The sequence below is a fragment of the Phocoena phocoena genome, chromosome 18 (assembly GCF_963924675.1).
Source record: "Phocoena phocoena chromosome 18, mPhoPho1.1, whole genome shotgun sequence".
Lineage (NCBI taxonomy): Eukaryota > Metazoa > Chordata > Mammalia > Artiodactyla > Phocoenidae > Phocoena > Phocoena phocoena.
In genome coordinates, this window is record NC_089236.1 from 6,361,225 (window position 1) to 6,377,549 (window position 16,325).

At 38.8% G+C, this 16,325-nt stretch overlaps 1 protein-coding gene across 3 annotated transcripts in view; it reads left to right on the forward strand.

The window, feature by feature from the left end:
• MTUS2 (microtubule associated scaffold protein 2) overlaps window positions 1-16,325 on the forward strand; it is a 342,336-nt gene that overhangs the window by 125,698 nt on the left and 200,313 nt on the right. The window lies entirely within an intron of this gene.

Sequence of the window (16,325 nt, forward strand, 5' to 3'; positions counted from 1 at the left end):
CCCACGGCTTCATGTTCTGTTCCAATCCGGATTCACAAATCTATCTCCGTTTGGAAGACGACCATGGTTACTTCTATTTATATTTTAAATCTGTCATGGGCGTATGTTTGGAGCGGAGGATATACATCAAGATGTGATCATATTTTGCCATCTTGACTAGTCCCCAAACCTGATTTTAGAAAAGATAATTTGCAGAGGGGTGTGGTGTTACCGTCACATTTGCCTATCACAATTCTGCATCCTTTCAGTCCCTGCTCCCATCAGTCTTTATGATCATAGAATTGAGGGTGACATTCTTTCAGTGAATCATATCATGATCCACCAGCTGAAAGATTAATTCAGAAAACATGATTAGAAAGAGACATCTGAATAGTTTTATCTGAGACATAAGGCATGGACATCAGTGACAGGATTTAAATAACTGCAATGAATTCTCTTTAGTTTTCTTGTCTTACCCAATTAGCATCAAAATGTTTTTACCAGTTTAGGTAAGGCAGTGTCAGAAAGTCTAACTGCTTTGTTGGTCATAAATTATCACTGTTCGTGTGCTGACTGAAAGAATACTTTCTATCCCTAAAATACCCAGTTTCCCTTTTGGAACAAGAATGATAATACAACAGTAATATTGTTCTGGGATGTACCATACTCTGTGTAATTTTTTCAACAATTTGTCAGCAGTCTAAGTAAATAAGAAATTGTGCCTCCTCTTTAATAAACTCTCTCTGTTCATTACTTCATGCTTCTAGCATACAATGTCCTGTAGAATTAGGGCTGTGTTTCCCAAGATGCCATATTAAATTTAAGTTAGTGCCGGCCGTATTTTTCCAGTGTTGCACGGAGTTAATATTAGCCTGTATCTCATCTTCTTCAGCCATCAATCTTAGAACGTGCTAATGAAGCAACCTCCCTCAGATTGAAAAGATAACATTACAGATTCTAAGTGGACCTTTCAGATTTGCCCTCATTTTTATCTCAAATTAAAATGAAAATGGTATAATGTACTCGCGGGATAGTTCATTGTTGGTTCTGCCAAATAATATTTGACATTATGGCCAAATTTAACGCTCAGCGTCTAAGTGGCTTTTTATGTTCTCATTTACACTATGGAGAGAAGATGTTGGCATTAGATTTTTTTTTAAGTAGTGTTTTTGCTGTAATCGAGACATGACAATTTTGGACATATTATAAAAAATTATTCATTTAACAAATGATTAATGTGTTTATATTGTATGTAAACTTTCATTCATTAACTTTTTTGGTTTGTTTTTATGTATTGATTGATTGGCGTTAGATTTTTTTAAAAAACCCTGTCAGTATCGGTCATTTGTTTATTTATTTATTTGGCCACACCATGCAGCATGAGGGATCTTAGTTCCCTGACCAGGGATGGAACATGCGCCCCTTGCAGGGGAAGCGTGGAGTCCTAACCACTGGACCTCTGGGGAAGTCCCGGCATTAGATTTTAAATGTTTGTAATAGCAGAGCTTTTCATGTGAAGAATTCAGAGAGCTGGACACCCTTGCTCCATCAGAGGCCACATCACTTGATACTTTGTGGAAACTCCATTTGAATTCCCAAAACAAGACCGAGATTCATTCTTTTTTTTTTTTTTTTTTGCCGTACGCGGGCCTCTCACTGTTGTGGCCTCTCCCGTCGCGGAGTACAGGCTCCGGACGCGCAGGCTCAGCGGCCATGGCTCACGGGCCCAGCCGCTCCGCGGCATGTGGGATCTTCCCGGACCGGGGCACGAACCCGTGTCCCCTGCATTGGCAGGCGGACTCTCAACCACTGCACCACCAGGGAAGCCCGAGATTCATTCTTTAAATGTTAAACGTGACATAAACATTTTTTCCCCTACAAATCTTTAAGACTATGGAATTCAGTAGGGATCATCAAAATCCATAGAATGTGGAAATAAATTCTTAAAAACTTGAATTGCTTTTATTTACACTTGGAACCTTTTAAATTGGTTTTTAAATAAATTTATTTATTTTAGGCTGCATTGGGTCTTCCTTGCTGCGCGCGGGCTTTCTCTAGTGGCGAGCGGGAGCTACTCTTCGTTGCAGTGCGCGCGTTCCTCTTCGTTGCACGCGGGCTTCTCGTTGCGGTGGCTTCTCTTGCTGTAGAGCACAGGCTCTAGCGCGGGCTTCAGTAGTTCCAGCACACGACGGGCTCAGTAGTTGTGGCTCACAGGCTGTAGAGCGCAGGCTCAGTAGTTGTGGCGCACGGCCTTCGTTGCTCTGCGGCATGTGGGATCTTCCCGGACCAGGGCTCGAACCCGTGTCCCCTGCATTGGCAGGCGGATTCTTAACCACTGTACCACCAGGGAAGCCCCTGGAGCCTTTTTAATATTAAAATCTTTGCTGAGGAAAGGGGATCTCTTTATGCCTTTTTATCCAAAGAAAGAAATTCGTATAACTAGAGATAACCACACAGATAAGCTTTGTGACTTATAAAGCTTCACTTAAGTGCCACAGTTAAACCATTGTGAAGATGATGTTTGATTTTAGAATTGTTTCAAGAAGATTACAGATTTTAGAATGACAGCAGGATTCCTGGGTCTTCTTTCTTTTCTGCACTGTGCCTGGAACCCTAATCTGGAGGTGAGAGAGGTGGCCCCATCTCACACAGAAAAACCCCTGTTAGGTCATGAAAAATTGAGAGAGACCCGCCTCTGGCTGGGGGTGTCGGCCATCATTGAAGGTCTCCTTGCCGTGATGGATGGCTCTGTAACCTGGGGGCATGTGACCCAAGGCCCATTTCCTGGAGCTGTAGCAAGAGACCGAGCTTGGTGGCTTCTCTTCTAGCTGGGGAGGAACCAAGAAGCCCATCACGTCAACTTCTTCAGGCTGTCCCTAGACAGCGTCCTCTCCGGCATGCTGAGGAGACTCTGAGAACACTGTATTGCCACTTGGGCTGGGATGCTTTCCTTCTGTGAAAAACAGAGGAGGATAAAATTACAGTCAGGCTGATACTCTAATAGCCTCTGGGAGGGAAGTTACTTTATCCTTGGAATGAACTGGTGTCAGGCTTTGCTGTTGTAACTCCACCAGGTAACAGTTACGCACTATTCCTATAGGTTACGTACTGCTTCTCTCATGTGCTCTAGGACATCTCAAACTTGGCAGAGAAGAGAAAACCCACAGCCTAGAGAATATTAGAGTGTAGATAGCTGAAGGTCTCATGTTTCATTGAAGCCTTATGTGTTTTCCAAAAAATCGTGCGAACTTTGCATCTTATTCCAAAATATATCCAGTTTTACATTAATAGAATTATAGTGTCACTTTTGTGAATTATTACAGCCTTTTTGAAATGCAATTTGGCAATATCTGTTAACATTAAAGATACATGTACCCTTTCACTCAGCAACCTTCTGGGAATCGGTCTCATAGAAATAAAAGCATCAGTACATCAAGATACATGTATAACGATACATATGACCACATGTCATGGCAAAAATTGGAGTAAAATGAATGGCACTCAACAGGGAAGTCATTGAATATAAATTGTGGAGCCACCACGTTGTGGAATTGTGCTGCCAGTAAAGAGGATGAACTGGAATTCTGCTGGGCGACTTGAAGGGATTTCTGCGAGTAAAGCAAAATGCAAGGAATACATCTAAGAGCCCATGTTTATAAAACAATGCCAGAATAACTGTATATGTTTCTATATGTTTTGTAAATAATATTAGCATGAGGAAATAGGTAGCTCACCAGGTTACCTGTGGTAGGAGGGATGAAAGAAGGAGGAGGGAGGGGAAAAGAAAATATTGCATTTATATAATCATGTGAAGTTAGATATGTATGTGTGATCTGTGCAATACAAATTTTAAACAAACAAATTGCTCCTCTCTTGTAAATTCGGAAGCCGACAGGCTCATGCTAAGTGGCTTTGCCCTCTCCCTGTCTCATCACAACATAGCCCTGGGACCAGTGATGTTCTCACTTGAGATACATGACCTGACAACATCCGTAGTGCGAAGGTCTGAGAGGCATAAGCCACCATGCTGCCTCCATCTGTTGGAGTGCCTGCCCTCTGGGGAGGTTCTGTTGGTCCTGTCATGACGTGAACGTGAAGGGGCTTCCTGACTGAGGCAGGCTGTGGACATTTTTAAGGTTCCCTAGACATTGGTACCTTGATTCTGAGGCCTGATTTCTGCTGGCTCTTCAAGCCTTTAAGTCATCATCTGATTTGACCTCTAGCTTTCTGCAGTGATTCCTGGTTGTTTCTCTGGTCCCACCTTTGGTTATAGGCTTTGCTCTTGTTTTGACCTCTAACTTTCATGTAATGTCTACATTTGAACCATCCCTTTACTATAAAGTACTTTATTCCCTTTTTCCTTCATTCTCTTCTTTTTTTTTTTTTTTTTTTCCGGTACGCGGGCCTCTCACTGCTGCAGCCTCTCCAGTCGCGGAGCACAGGCTCCAGACGCGCAGGCCCAGCGGCCATGGCTCACGGGCCCAGCCGCTCTGCGGCATGTGGGATCCTCCCGGACCAGGGCACGAACCCGTGTCCCCTGCATCGGCAGGCGGACTCCCAAGCACTGCGCCACCAGGGAAGCCCAAGGATAGTTTTAAGATATACTATATTAAGTGTTATTTCCTTTCATTGACTTTTCATGGAACATTCTGGAACAACTGTGTTATTGATAACAGCAGAGAGTCAGGTGGATCTGTTCATGTTGCTTTAAAAGCATGAATCCTATAGGTGAATTTGGATGTTTGGGTTGGCCTCTGGCTCATTTTAGCTTACTAGTTTCTTTGCCTTGAAAACAGATGCATGGGATCTTTTTGGAAGGGAATCTTTTTTTTTTTTTTTAAACATCTTTATTGGGGTATAATTGCTTTACAATGGTGTGTTAGTTTCTGCTTTATAACAAAGTGAATCAGCTTTACATATACATATGTTCCCATATGTCTTCCCTCTTGCGTCTCCCTCCCTCCCACTCTCCCCATCCCACCCCTCCAGGCTGTCACAAAGCACCGAGCTAATATCTGGAAGGGAATCTTAAAGGTCATCTAATCTAACCATACTTCAAGTACAATAATACTTTCTAAAGCATCTCCACAGAGAGTTTGGCCAAATTTCTAAACATTTTCCTGTCACTATAAGACACTCACTGTCTCCAGAGGTAACTCATTTTCATCTGTGGGCATTTCTTCCTTAGTTATATTAAATTTGAATCTGACCAGAGATCTTTCTGTACTCTTACTGGCAGCCAGGTGAAAATCGGATTCTTTCTTGCTGATGATAACATCATCACGAGCCTCTAAAATGTTCCATACACAATGAGTAGCATTATGGCAAAAATTACCAGGCATCCCAGAAGAGAGGACCAAATAACTGAAAACCAAGAGGAAAAAACCCTGATAACATCACCTTGTGAGATGCTGGAAGGTTAGATTGCTGCTTCCTACTCTGCATAGTGCCCTGCACTGCAAGTCACTGAAAGCTTCAGGGAGAAAGCAGAGGGAAGGTCTGGCTCACATCTTACTATGTTTTGCTTCGTGCTGGTATGTTGGCTGCTTTGGTTGCTCTCTGATGTCTTCAAGCGGCTAAATTTTGTATTTTTGTGTGTGGGTGGTTGTCACTATTTTCTGTAGGAAGGTTGATGTACTACAAGCTATTCCTTCATAGTCAGAAGCAGACTGAACATACATGATAATGAAAAGTGTCAGTTAAACATGGGTAATTTAGTTTCATAAACTTTAAAATCAGATAACATTTTGGAGGAATTGAGGTTTTAGCTCCACAATCTGGGGACTAGAATTTGGGCCTTCATTTTCATTTCTAGAGACTAATTTAAGTATAGGAAAACGAGTTGAATTATTCATGCATATGACTTCACTAATAGTTCCTATATTTGTGTACTGCTTGTGAGTATCTCAACAAAAGAGGATCCAAATTATCTAGATGGGTTGCAGCATCATCCAAGGATGCCAAGTCTTTGATCCACTTTTTTACCCTCAGGATTCTGCTTGCATGATGAGGACGAATTTACTTCTCAACACACAAAAATACCTTCAGCACCACCACCTGACTTTATACAGTATTGCTAAATACCATAGTATACATCTGGTCCATCCAGCCAAGCTTTGAATTGCTGTGGTTCAAGCTGTAGGAGTGTATCTAGTTCATAATTTTATGATGTTCTGTTTTTAACTTTTCAGTGCAAAGCCTTTCTTGGTGAATGATTCAATGAACTGACTCACATTATTCTTATACATGTTGTTGTTGAATGTTATGTAACATAACACGAACGTGTTATATTTTATATCATGTGTGATTTTACCACACATGGGAGGACTATCTTTAGACATGCTTATTACTACATTAAATTACAAAAAAAAATCCCAAAACCCACTTAAATGCTTTTCCCAACCCATCAATATAAATAATTTCCTGCTGCTGTCTATCTCATGGGCACCATGTCCAACACTTCTTCAATCCCACCAATGTTCTCTTCAACCCACAAGTAGATGTAGTTTACAATGCTCTCATCAGCTGCAAGAGAAAATGTGGCAATTTATCTTTTTCATGCAACTTCTCCTGCAAGTTTTCCATTAATTCCTCAACACCCTGAACAACAGTGTTTCCAGTCACACTTAGATTTCCACAAGGCTATTTCTGTCTGGTCAGGATACATAGTTACAGCTGTGTTCAATTAGCATTTTTATAAACTCACCATCCCTAAAAGGTTGACTGCTCAGCAGTTGTTTCACTTAATTGGTTATTTCACAGTTGCAGCTATTTCATTCACTTTGTTTCTATTAGAAACAAATCTGATAGTTTTTAATAGAAACAAAGTAGAATTTTCCCCTCATTTTATTAAGTTTTTCTTACAAATCTTTCCTTATGCCAGCATTTATTGTGGCTTATTTAAAAATGGCATCTTATGCCGTATTCTTTCAGTGCAGACACGCATGTTTGCATATTAAACACCTAGCATATTCCTCTGTGGAAGTGAAGGATATTACTTTCTCATGTTTTTTATGGCACATTCAGCTTTTTGGATCTGTCTTGTGTTTTCCTGCTCTTAATATGGATGAAGAAATATTTCACTTACTTCCATTCAAGTGTAAGAGAAACAGTGGCACAGCTTGGTGACTGATGGCGGCTGACATTGTGTGTTAGAGTTGGGTGGATGTTGGAGTTGGGTAGACATTAGAGAACAGTGGAGACTATGGCAAACTGAAGAGTCAGTGCCCTGTCTGAAGGTGGAAGCCACTACCCAACTCCAGCCAGGTGTCATTTAGTATATTTCCATATCTTCTGATTTTTTTTTTAATTAAAGCAGAAATTCATATTTTTGGTGAAATCCCTCCATTTTGAATATTATGAATTCCATGATTTCCAAAAACAACGTGTGGGCCAAACATTGTGTCTGTTGAGCTGTCTTGGCTTGCAGGTGTCCGTTTGGAATCTCTGCTTTATATCCTCATAGACTCCAAGAATGTTAGAGCTGGAAGAAACTTTAGAGCGTATCAAAAATAAACTGCTGTTGAGGGGGAAGAATTCAGAACCCAGACTCCTGACTCCCATTTCAGGGCACTGCAGGTTTCTAATCTGTTGAGTTTTTGATCTGCACTGTTACTGTGAAACCCTGCTATAACCAGGTAGTCAAAGCAGAAAGAGTTCAGGGAGTGGTGGGTGGTTGGTGGGTTATAAATTTCCTTGTTTTGACCTGAATTAACTGAGCAATTCCATCCATGTTTTTCTGATTTTTACCTCAATAGATATGATGGTGGGGGCAGGAGGGAATTAGTATTGTCTGGGTTTCTCCACATTATCTGTGACTCAGAATTAATTAATATGCTTCTATTTTCTTTCAAGTAGGTAGAAAATTCTTCTTTCACAACATTGGGTATTCACTATTCCACAAGAAATGTCCATATTAAATGCTGTGGGAGTGAAAGCATTCCTCACAAGAGTTAAAGTGTTTGAATTTAGGGTTGCTTTTTTTTTTTAAACCAAACTAGAAAGGATTTTTTTTTTAACATCTTTATTGGAGTATAATTGCTTTACAATGGTGTATTAGTTTCTGCTTTATAACAAAGGGAATCAGCTGTACGTATACCCCTCTAGGTGGTCACAAAGCACTGAGCTGATCTCCCTGTGCTATGCGGCTGCTTCCCACTAGCTATCTATTTTACGTTTGGTAGTGTATATATTTGACAGTGAATGTCTCTAAAAGTTCAGTCTCCTGTCCAGAGGCGACATGAAAGCATTGGGCTTGGGTATGAAGAAAAAGAACATCACAATTACTTTGAATAAACACCGTATGAAATGTGGGCTCAGTCACATGCTGGCCTTGCTGTTACCTTTTTAGAATCTACGTTAACAAGTTTTCACCTTTCTTTCCACCCTATTCCTTCCAATTGTGATGTGGTTCCACCATTGTCTGGGGCCATTTATTGAGGGTTTTGGCTTTTGCGTTTTGTGTGTGTTCATGTGTGTCTGGTTTATTTCACTTGCATAATATCCTCCAGGTTCATCCATGTTGTAGTAAATGGCAGGATTTCCTTCTTTTTTTAAAGTTAATTTTTATTGGAGTACAGTGTTTTTTTCATTGGAGTAGAGTTGCTTTACAATGTTGTGTTAGTTTCCGCTGTACAGTAAAGTGAATCAGTTATACAGATACATTTATCCACTCTTTTTTAGTTTCTATTTCCACATAGGTCATTATAGAGTATTGAGTAGAGTTCCCTGTGCTCTACAGTAGGTCCTTATGAGTTATCTATTTTATATATAGTAGTGTGTATACGTCAATCCCAGTGTCCCAGTTTATCTCCCCCCTCCCCTTTCCCCCTTGGTAACTATAAGTATGTTTAAAAAAGTTTTTGGCGATGTGGAAACACCCTGAGCCTGGCATGGTGGGGGGTAGGTAACCAAGATGTGAACTCTGCTCAGGCAGGACAGAGGAGGACAGACAAGATGCCCCTAGGGGGACAGTGACGCTGAGCCCACTGGCTTCTTGGGACCGAGTCAGTGAGTGTGCTGGCATAAATTTACCCAGAAGTGTAATAGGTCAAATTGCAGTCAATGTGGATATTATTTTAGACTTCTTTTTATGTAAGTTTGATCATCTGAAGCACAAAACTAAACAGTTTTATTACCACCAACGGTTAACAGCCATCAGCTGGTATGCCATGACAAGCCGTAATTCAGAGTGTGCTGGGAGAGACGTAACTTTGTTCTTCCACCCACCCACAGACATTTTGTATTTGCAGTGATCCAATCTCAGCTTTTTAGTTCTAAGAAGTTGCTATTTCCAGGGAAACATTTCTGCCATGATTTGGAAAGGGAGAGGTAAATCTGCCATATCGCCTGGAGGTTGATAGGAAAAGAAGGAAAACAACTTTTTTTTAATGCTTTTTGGAAAGAGGAAAAAAAACGAGCCATTTTAGGCATTCCCATTTCAGAAGGTTATTCTCATCTGAGAAAGACATTTGAGAGGTTGAAATGGAATATTGCCACTGCTGTGCCTCACATATTGAAGAGAAGTAATAGGCAATTATTTTTGTAGGTTCTTCTCATAGGAAAAGCTATGTAGGACTGGGCCGACCTTCATAAGATAAAATGGGGAATTGAGCAGTTATTCAATGAATTTCAAACAGTGTCAAGAACCCAGCATGATTTTTGCCATAAAGTAGATGGACTTTTCTAGAGTGAAAATAGCTTCCAGTCTCTGTCCCGTTATGATGATAGTATGGTTTCATGTGAAGAAAAAATTCAGGCAATAGAGAAAACCACACAAAAGAATTGATTTCAATTTCTCACTTCAGAAGTATCTGTTGAATACCTACTGTGTGCAGGTTGGGTGCTGGGGATTCATCAGTATTCAGACAGGCACAGTTCTTGCCCCTTCTCACCACGGCCTGAGTGTTCCACTGGAAATGGTTCTTCCAGACATTGCTTGATATACATGCATATTGTTGATGGATCATTTTGTAAGAGATCATCTCGTACGACGTGAGTAGTTCTGCATAATGTGATCTACTGTAAACGACGATTCATTACTGAGGACTACATAACTGTATCGCACTCTTTAAAGACTGTATAGTGTTCAGTTCTGTGTTTCCACCATTACTTAAGTAAAACATCTCCTACTGAAAAACATTTAGATTGTTTCTAGAGTTATTTAATTTATTTTTTTTTGCTATTTTTTTAAATTAATAGGTTTTATTTTTTAACAGATCTGGGTTTACAGAAAAATGAGCAGAAAGTACAGACAGTTCCCATATACCCCTTTACCCTTGTCCCAGTTTACTCTATTAATAATAGGGTAAAACATCTGGTATGAGTGTGATACGCTGGTTACAGTTGATAAGCCAATATTGACAGATTATTATTAATTAAATTCAGTAGTTTGCATTAGGGTTCACTCTTTGTGCTGTATACTGTTTGGATTTTGCAAAATGTATAATGACAAGTGTCCACTGTTACAGTGTCATACAGAGTAGTTTCACTGCCCTAAAAATCCCCTGTGCTCCAACTGTTCCTCCCTCTCTCCTCCCCGACACCTGAACAACTGGCAACCACTGAACTTATTGCTGTCTTCATAATTTTGCTTTTTCCAGTGTGCCAAACAGTTGGAAACATACATTATGTAACCTTTTCAGATTGGCTTCTTTAAATTAGGAATATGCATTTAAGTTCCCCCCCCTTTTTTTTACCTTAAAAATCTCATTTCTTTTCATTGCACAACAATATTCCATTGTATGGATGTACCACAGTTTGTTTATCCCTTCACTTATTGAAAGACATCTTGATTGCTTACAAGTTTTAGCAATTGTGAATAATTTGCTTTAAACATCCACGTGCAGCTTTTTGTGTAGATGTAAGTTTTCGACTCATTTGGATAAATGACAAGGAGCATGATTGCTGGATCGTGTGTGTGTGTGTGTGTGTGTGTATTTTAAGAGTATGTTTAATTTTGAAAGAAACTGTCAAACTCTCTCTTCCAAAATGGCTGTACCATTTTGCATTCTCACCAGTGATGAGTGAGAGTTCCTGTTGTTCCACATCCTCTTTAGCATTTGGTGTTGTCAGTGTTTTGAATTTTTCCCGTTTCAATAGATTTGTAGTGGCATCTCATTGTTGTTTTAACTTGCAATTCCCTAATGACATATGATGTTGAACATCTTTTCATATGCTTATTTGTCATCTGTGTATCTTCTTTGGTAAGGTGTCTGTTTAGATCTCATGCCCATTTTTAAGTTGGGTTGTTTGTTCTCTTACTGTTGAGTTTTAAGAGTTCTTTGTATATTTTGGATACCAGTACTTTATGAAATATATATTTTCTCCCAGGCTATAGCTTGTTCTTTTATTCTGTGAACATTGTCTTTCATAGAGCATACATTTTGTTTGTTTTATTTTATTTTTGGTTGCATTGGGTCTTAGTTGTTTCATGCAGGATCTTCTTTGAGGCATGTGGGATCTTTCATTGTGGCACGCGGTCTTCTCTCTAGTCATGGTGTGCGGGCTTCTCTCTAGTTGTGGCATGTGGGTTTTCTCTCTCTAGTTGTGGCACACAGGCTCCAGAGCACGTGGGTTCTGTAGTTTACAGCATGCGGGCTCTCTCGTTTAGGTGAGTGAGCTCAGTAGTTGTGGTGTGTGGGCTTAATTGCCCTGCGGCATGTGGGATCTTAGTTCCCTGGCCAGGGATCGAACCCACATCCCCTGCACTGGAAGGCAGATTCTTTACCACTGAACCACCAGGGAAGTCCCTGAGCATATATTTTAAATTTTGATGAAAACAACTTATTAATTTTTTCATTCACATATTTTGATTTTGGTGTTAGATCAAAAATGTCATTGCCAAACCCAAGATCACCTGATTGTTAACCTTTATCCTATGTCACCATCTAGGAATTTTAGAGTTTCACACTTTACATTTAGGTTTATGATCCATTTTGGATTAATTTTTTTTTTAAGATGGAAGGCCTGTGTCTAGATTCAGTTTTTTGCATGTGAATGTCCAGTTGTTCCAGCATCATTTGCTGAAAAGACTCTCCTTTCTCTGATGAGTTGGCCTTGCTCTTTTGTCAAAGATCAGATGACTATATTTATGTAGGTCTGTTACTGGGCTCTGTGTTGTATTGTCTATTCTTTCTCCAGTACCACACTGTCTTGATTACTGTAGTATTAGAGTATGTCTTAAAGTGGAGTAATGTCAGTCATCTCTTTTTCTCCTGTAATATTGGGATGACTTCTGGATCTTTAGCTGTTTCATGTAAGCTTCAAGATCAGTTTGTCAATATCCACAAAATAACTTGCTGGGGTTTTGGTTGGTATTGCATTGAATATATAGATCAAGTTGACAAGAACTGGCATTTTGACAACATTGAGCCTTCCTATCCATATTTATAGAATGCCTCTCTGTGTTTTTTTTAGATCTTCTTTGATTTCTTTCATCAGTGTTTTACATTTTCCTCATTATAGATCTTGTACATTTTTTGGTTAGATTTATATCAAAATATTTCACTTTTGGGGTGCCAATATAAATGGTATTATGTTTTCCACTTCAAATTCTAGTTGTTCATTGGTGGTATATAATAAAGCAATTGACTTTTGTATATTAGCATTGTATCCTGCAACTTTGATATAAACACTTATTCCAGGATTTCCAGGAGTTTTTTGTTGATTCTTTGGGATTTTCTACGTCATCTGTGAACAAAGACAGCTTCACTTTTTTCTTTCCAATCTCTATATCTTTTATTCCTTTTCCTGACTTATTGCATTGGCTAGGACTTCCAGTATGGTGTTGGACAAGAGTGGTGAAAGTGGACATCTTACTGTGTTCCTGATCTTATTAGGAAAGCACCTGTTTTCTCTGCATTAAGTATGATGTTAGCTGTAGTTTTTTGTATATGTTCTTTATTGAATTGAGGAAGCTTCTCTTTATTTTTAGTTTGCTGAGAGTTTTTATTATGAATGGGTGTTGGATTTTGTCAAACGCTTTTCTGAATTTATGGATACGAGCATATGATTTTTCTTTGTTAGTATGTTAAGCAATAGGCTCCATTAATTGACTGATTTTTCTAATGTTGGACCAGCCTTGTATAACTTGAATAAATCCCACTTGATTGTTAAATTAGATTTCTAGGGGTACTACCTTAAAGTGCCACAATGAGTGACTTAACATAAATATACTGTTCATAGTTTTGAAGGCTAGATGTCTGAGATCCAGGTGTCAGCAGGGTTGGCTCCTTCTGAGGGCTCTGAGAGCAAGAATCCATCCCATGCCGTTCCCCTAGCTTTGGGTGGTTTGCTGACAGTCTTTGGTACTTTCTTTGTTTTGCAGACACATCACTCCTATATCTAATTTACTTTATCTCTGTCCTCTTGCATTTTACTATAAGCAGCAAAGAGAAACCAGGCCTCACGTTCAACACTTTGCTTAGAAATCACCTCAACTAAATATCCAGGTTCATTACTTACAAGTTCTACTTTCCACAGCACAGCAGAATGCAATTCAGCCAAGTTCTCTGTCACTTTTTAGCAAGCATCATTTTTCCTCCACTTTCTAATAACATGTTCCTCGTTTCCATCTGAGACCTACCAGAAGCGCCCTTAACGTTCATATTTCTAGCAACAGTTGGTGAGTCTCTGGTGAGATAGTTTCTCTTAAGGGCAGGCCTCTTTGAGAACAGAATGGGCACTGGACTTACTTCAGAATGCCCACTTTTCCCCTCCCTCTGCCGGAAGCATGGGATTTTTCTCTGATCTTCACTGTGGAAGCTGGTCGGGCATCTGGAGGCAATACTCAACGAAAGTGTGAGTCACCCAGTAAGACTGGGCCCCCCTAGAGTTTTTAACTTTCAGAAATGCCCCTACTGAGCCCCTAGCAGCTCCTCAATTACAATTAGGTTTTCATGCCCCCAGTACTGGTTCCTGCAGAGATTTCTGCCTGTGGGTTTCTCCAGGAAGTTGTGATTCTCTGTGTCTGCCTGTCTGTCTTTCTCTCCAACTTTGGGCGCAGCAGTTTGCCCTGTGTCCTCAGTTTTCTGATGGCTCTAAGAAGATTTGCTGATTTTAAGTTTTTGAGCTTTTTTCTTACTGTGTGGGTGTGAGTGATGACTTCTAAGTTTCTTACATTCCGGACTAGAAACTGAAGTCTGTAAGTCTGTGTTTAATTTAGCATTTTTTTGATTTTGTGTGTATGTGGGCTGAGTGTTTTTGTTTTTGTTTTGCACAATTATTAGCAATACTGCAACCTTACATATATGACAAGTTGCCTTCTGTAGACTGACTCTTCAAAGTGGATTGAAGGTTATACAAAATACTATTTGATGTGTATTGGGCCAAATTTCCTTATGGTGAAATCACTCTACTCCCAGCAGCATGGATGACTTTGCCTGCTTCCACAGACTCTCACCAACATTGACTATTGCCAGACTTCTGTATCCTTGCCAGTTAGATAAGCAGAAAGAGAGGTCTTCTAGTTTTACCTGCATTTTTTTTCACCGTAAGTCTATCTTCTCACATATACTGGTCTCTTGTATTGCTTCTTTTGTTAATTACCTGTGTGTGTTTCATCAGTTTCTCTGTGTGGATGTTCATCTTTTTCCTATCAATTAATAAAAAGTTTACTTTAAGTTAGTAAACTTTTGTCTATCTTATATTTTGTAAATGTTTTTTCCACATGTATGTTGTTTATATGTTTAACTTCATAATAGGATTTTTGTTAAGTTTTTTACTTTTTTAAAGAAGTGTGTATACCTTTACTGTTAATTCTGTTGTTCTTGTTTTTAATGTTTCTAACAAAGATTTTCCCCATTCCTGACGTATTCGGTTGTTTATTTTGATTTTGGTCTTGGATTTTGCTCAGCCATATTTTCCTCTAGTCTTTAAAATATGTATCTTTGGTTCACCTGGAATGGGTTTTCATGGAAAGCCTGAGAATGGGGTCAAGCTTGATTTGTAGCCAAACATCATCTAGCCAGTTGTACAAACACTCAGAAAATAGCTCCTTTTTTTTTTTTTTTTAAACTGTTATAAATACCACCTTTATCACTGGCTGGGATTTCCTTCTGGACTCTCCATTTATGGATTCGTCTGTTTCACACCGTGTAATTCTATAGCATTAGCGCTGGTATTTGTATAGCGTTTATCTCTGGTGAGTGTTAAAACCTCTTTACTTATTCCTTTTCTGTTTCTTACACCTCCAGCTAGTCTCACAAATTCATTCTTCAGGGTGGCCTTTCAAAGTCATTTTTTCAAGATCACCTCCCCACAAAATAGGAGTTAGTACTTCTTTTTATTATTAGCCTCACACATTTTCAGGTAAGTTTGTATATAAGTTTTTAATTGATTTGTCAATAATTTGAATGGGATCTTTTGTGTGCTTCCTTAAACCAGTGAAACTCTTGCTGTTTATACTTTTAACTGGTCCTTTGATTGAACGCTTACTGATTGTATTTTCAGTTGATATATTTTTACCAGGTATGTCAGTAATGATATACTAACAAAGAATTCAAATGATGATGATTATTTTTCATTTATAATGTTAAAACTTTGCTTTTACTCTCTTGTTTAGATGCAGTTTTTAAATAATATTAAATAATAATGGTGTTAATGAATACTTTTATCTCATTTGGGGCTTTGTTGGGAGTGTTCCTAGTGTTTGTTAATCTTAGTGGTTCAGCTGATGGTGTGAAATACATGCTTTTAACATTTTAAGGAATTATCTCTATTCTATTTTTATTGAGTCGTTTTTTTTCAATCAGGAATAGATGGTCAGTTTTGTCATTGTTTAAATCAATAATCAACAGACTCCTGTGATTTTCCTCCTTGAGTTTTTGATACACTCAGTTACTTAGATTTTTCTGATACTGAGTTATTTTCTCTGTACTCTGGAACTAATTAATTGGCATACTAATTCATTCATGAAACCATTTTGGCCTGGAGCTTATTATAAATCAGTAATTGGCAACTTTCTCAGTGATTTCTTTGTTTTTTGGCCTATTTAGGTGTTCCAGTTAATTTCTGTAACATGTTTTCCTGCAAAACTATCCACTCTCCCCAATTTCCTAAAACATTAGCATATAGTTCTTTAAGTTTTACTTGTATCTCTGTCTTCCCCTCTTATATCCACTATTATATATTTACCTAATTTTTGACTAGGTAGAGGTTTGTGTGGTATATTGAGGTTGTTGTCTCAAAATACAATTCCTAATTTATTTATCTACCGTGACTTCTTTTTCCTAATTTATTACTTTTTAAAATCTTTAGGACAATCTTTTGCCTTTCCATGGGCATATTTATTTGTATTTTTTATAACCTCTTCCATTGATTACTTACTTCATTTATTTTATTTTGTA